Source organism: Anopheles stephensi, unplaced genomic scaffold, assembly GCF_013141755.1.
Source record: "Anopheles stephensi strain Indian unplaced genomic scaffold, UCI_ANSTEP_V1.0 ucontig199, whole genome shotgun sequence".
Lineage (NCBI taxonomy): Eukaryota > Metazoa > Arthropoda > Insecta > Diptera > Culicidae > Anopheles > Anopheles stephensi.
The window spans coordinates 2,501-7,500 of record NW_023405123.1 but is presented as its reverse complement, the minus strand read 5'-3'; the positions used below and the strand labels follow the sequence as shown (position 1 = coordinate 7,500).

General features: G+C 47.6%; 1 pseudogene; it reads right to left on the bottom strand.

The window, feature by feature from the left end:
* Positions 1–3,856: 3,856 nt before the first annotated feature.
* LOC118515881 overlaps positions 3,857–5,000 on the bottom strand; it is a pseudogene marked incomplete at its 5' end in the record, with an annotated part of 3,644 nt that continues 2,500 nt past the window's right edge.

Sequence of the window (5,000 nt, the reverse complement as noted above, 5' to 3'; positions counted from 1 at the left end):
CCCGTAGGACAACCATCACCAGTTAAGGTGTAGTTGACTTGTCAGGGCACGGTGGTCCCCACAAGTCCCCGATTATTCGGAGATATTGTCCTACGAGTTTTTGTGACCCTTTTGTTCCCCGCAGGTCCCCGTAGGACGACCATCACCAGTTAAGGTGTAGTTGACTTGTCAGGGCACGGTAGTCCCCACAAGTCCCCGATTATTCGTGGATATCGTCCTACGAGTTTTTGTGACCCTTGGGTTCCCGAACTTTGCTACGATGGTTCTGCCTCCAGAGGAGACTTATGAACACTTCGTATCATTTCTTACACCGAACCATGGGATCGCGAGATTGCTCCCGGATCCTAATCACCTTACATTTTCGTTTCGTTTCCGTACACTACGATGAGCTAATTCAATTTGTTTGTTCGTCTGGCGAACGTTTTATTGCGGAATTACCGCGGTACTTCCAGCCGGGTATGGCTGCCGTACGACCTACAGGATAGATCATCGAACCACTTTTCGTGCATATTGTCCGTCGAGGGTATCACCTCGATACCCCCAACAGACCTTTGGACACTTCCTCACTACTCCTTGGAGCAGCAATCAGGGAACCATATAGTAGGAACAGCCGAATATGGAACTCTTTTCGTACTTTGGACACCTCCTATAACTTGTATGGCGACTTCGGGGACCTTCATTTCGTTCTCAGTTGGTACCCCTATTTCGGTCTTTGGACACCTCGTCTTACCCGTATAACTCACTTTAGGTCCACTTATTTGCCTGATATCTCATCGTGAACCCGTTTTTCGTACACCGTACACACCTAGGAACACCACATATGCGTTTCCCTTTCGATCGTGAAGTTTTCAAATTTTTCGATTTTTGGTCCTAGAAATTCATGAACGGTGGGAGACCAAAATTTTTCATAAAAAAAAAATTTTCACCGTTTGACCATAAAAACCTTCTTTTCGTACATACCCCATCATTTCTTCACGTTTTAGGCCATTTCTGAAATTTTCGCTTCGATAGTGTGTCCCCTATAATACAAAATGAACATCTCCCACAAGTGGCCATTTTTTTCCGCCACTGAAGAACACGACCTCGGGAACTCGGACCTAGGACGTGGCCATGTAAGTCATAGGCCACCCCAACTTTTGCAAAATACTGTTTCTTTTCACTTTTCATGATCTAAGGCGCGTTCCGACGGCGTTTTGAACAAATTTATGAGAAAAAAAATTTTGACCCTCGGACCAAAATTTTTTCGTTCGGGGCCCCATGGCCTATGGCCAGTATGGGAACTCGGGATGCCGATATGACAAAATTTGTCAAAAAATCACTAAAAAGTCGCTATGGCCCATTATTTAGAGCTTGTTGAGACCTTTCTAAAACACCTTGGTTGACCCCTGTCCGATAAGTAGTTTTCGAGATATTCGAGAAAATGTGATTTTTTGGGACTTAGAAAATTTTTGACCCGTACCCTAAGAAAAAGTGATTTTTTCATAGGACAATTTTTTCTTCGCAAATACTGTTTGGTTTCACTTTTCATTATTAGAAACGCGTTCCGAAGCCATTTTCATCAAAATCTCGTGAAAAAAAAATTTCACCCCCGGACCAAAAGTTGGCCGTTCGGTGCCCTATGGCCTATGGCCAGTATGGGAACCAAGGATGCCGATATGCGAAAAAGTGTCAAAAAATCACTTGAAAGTCGCTATGGCTCATTAAATAGAGCTTGTAAAGACCTTTCTAAAACACCTTGGTTGACCCCTGTCCGATACGTAGTTTTCGAGATATTCGAGAATAAGTGATTTTTTGGGACTTAGAAAATTTTCGACCATGACATATATGAAAAGTGAATTTTTTCATAGGACCAAAAAGTTTGTCCAAATAGGGTTTTGGTTCACTTTTTATGGTCAGATAAGTGATCCGATGCTATTTTCATGATCATTAGAGGGATTTCACGCTGTGACCAAAATTTTCATACTTCATACTTGTCCCGGTGCCGTATATGGGAGGACCGGGGGAACATGTCTTCGTAAGTCGTGATGTTCAGTGACGGATTTCTGGGACTTAGAAAAAAAATGTGCTCTCAGGCACATTATATGTTTCATACACACATGATTTTCATTCTTCATACTTGTCCCCGTGCCGTATATGGGAGGACCGGGGGAACATGTTTGTAAGTCGTGATGTTCAGTGACGGATTTCTGGGACTTAGAAAAAAAATGTGCTCTCAGGCACATTATATGTTCCATACACACATGATTTTCATTCTTCATACTTGTCCCCGTGCCGTATATGGGAGGACCGGGGAAGATGTGTTCGTAAGTCGTGATGTTCAGTGACGGATTTCTGGGACTTAGAAAAATAAATGTACCCTTAGCACATTATGTTGTATCAATAATTGTATCCCCAGCCTTTCATGGGGAACTTTTTCCGTATTCCCGGACTTGTACATTTTTCGGGTTCCACCTCCCGACAATGTATCTCTACTGTGCATTACGTACCTGATAACGCACGGCACCCATTGGGTGACTCCACTTAACCATCTTCGATAATGCCCGTGTTGCAGATATAATCCCAACACCTACCAGGCTTTATATGTACATCGAACGTTACATACGATGCACCCCGTATTCCCGGACTTGTACATTTTTCGGGTTCCACCTCCCGACAATGTATCTCTACTGTGCATTACGTACCTTATAACGCACGGCACCCATTGGGTGACTCCACTTAACCATCTTTCGATAATGCCCGTGTTGCAGATATAATCCCAACACCTACCAGGCTTTATATGTACAATCGAACGTTACATACGATGCACCCCGTATTCCCGGACTTGTACATTTTTCGGGTTCCACCTCCCGACAATGTATCTCTACTGTGCATTACGTACCTGATAACGCACGGCACCCATTGGGTGACTCCACTTAACCATCTTTCGATAATGCCCGTGTTGCAGATATAATCCCAACACCTACCAGGCTTTATATGTACATCGAACGTTACATACGATGCACCCCGTATTCCCGGACTTGTACATTTTTCGGGTTCCACCTCCCGACAATGTATCTCTACTGTGCATTACGTACCTTATAACGCACGGCAACCCATTGGGTGACTCCACTTAACCATCTTTCGATAATGCCCGTGTTGCAGATATAATCCCAACACCTACCAGGCTTTATATGTACATCGAACGTTACATACGATGCACCCCGTATTCCCGGACTTGTACATTTTTCGGGTTCCACCTCCCGATAATGTATCTCTACTGTGCATTACGTACCTTATAAACGCACGGCACCCATTGGGTGACTCCACTTAACCATCTTTCGATAATGCCCGTGTTGCAGATATAATCCCAACACCTACCAGGCTTTATATGTACATCGAACGTTACATACGATGCACCCCGTATTCCCGGACTTGTACATTTTTGCGGGTTCCACCTCCCGACAATGTATCTCTACTGTGCATTACGTACCTTATAACGCACGGCACCCATTGGGTGACTCCACTTAACCATCTTTCGATAATGCCCGTGTTGCAGATATAATCCCAACACCTACCAGGCTTTATATGTACATCGAACGTTACATACGATGCACCCCGTATTCCCGGACTTGTACATTTTCGGGTTCCACCTCCCGACAATGTATCTCTACTGTGCATTACGTACCTTATAACGCACGGCACCCATTGGGTGACTCCACTTAACCATCTTTCGATAATGCCCGTGTTGCAGATATAATCCCAACACCTACCAGGCTTTATATGTACATCGAACGTTACATACGATGCACCCCGTATTCCCGGACTTGTACATTTTCTTGTACATACTACCGGGCCAGGACGTGCCTTGCGTCCACCATAACACCACCAGGCGTAGGTCGCCTGAGAGGATCGATGCGAACGCATCTCTACAACTTGAAACTCCTAGCCTGAAGGTCCCCGTCGTTTGCGGGCGGTCGGTGGCATCGAAACTAGTCAAGTCCACGGTCGGCGAGGTCGGCGGCCACCGGCGTTCCCTATGGTCAGGTACTAACACGTGCAGTGCGACCCCGCGCGATGCGGCCCAGTCTATGAAGCGGGATGAGGCGCCAGGCTGCAGAGGCAGTTCCCAGCGGATCTCGGAGGGTTGTTAGGCCCGCTAGCTTCCGATTGCCCATTAGGTTTTGAAGCGCTATCAGCTCGGATTGGTTACGACCTAGAGGCGTTCAGGCATAATCCAGCGGACGTAGCGTCCATACCAAAGTCCGGTCGAACTAAGTATTGAGCCAGTGGTCCCGTAACCTGTGGTTCCTCTCGTACTGCACAGGAGTTTCCGTTACGATAGCACGTATTAGCAACACCAGTAGGGTAAAACGTAACCTGTCTCACGACGGTCTAAACCCAGCTCACGTTCCCTTGAAAGGGTGAACAATCCTACGCTTGGGGAATTTTGCTTCACAATGATAGGAAGAGCCGACATCGAAGGATCAAAAGTCACGTCGCTAATGAACGCTTGGCGACCACAAGCCAGTTATCCCTGTGGTAACTTTTCTGACACCTCTTGCTAAAACTCGTTATAACCAAAAAGGATCGTAAGGCAAGCTTTCGCCTGTTCCCGGAGTGACTGAACGCCGAGATCAGCCAGCTTTTGTCCTTATGCTCAGCGTGTGTTTCTGTCCACACTGAGCTGACCTTTGGACACCTCCGTTATCGTTTGGAGATGTACCGCCCCAGTCAAACTCCGCACCTGGCACTGTCCATGACGGTGGACCCGATAGGTTTTGCCCAGATGTCTTCGAGCCGGGCGGCGGCCGGACCCGGGCGCGAGAGTGCGGGCGGCGCAAACAGCGTGCGCAGCGCCGGCCACGCGCCCCACCGACGTACGCGGTGCTTGACCCTTGCGGGCCACGGCTCACGGTCGGCGGGGCGCGATGGCACGGCGCGCGTCGCTGCGACGACCACCACGGCAACGGCTCCCGGGAGGCGCTCCCAGCGACATGGCTGGACGCTGAGCGAGAAACACG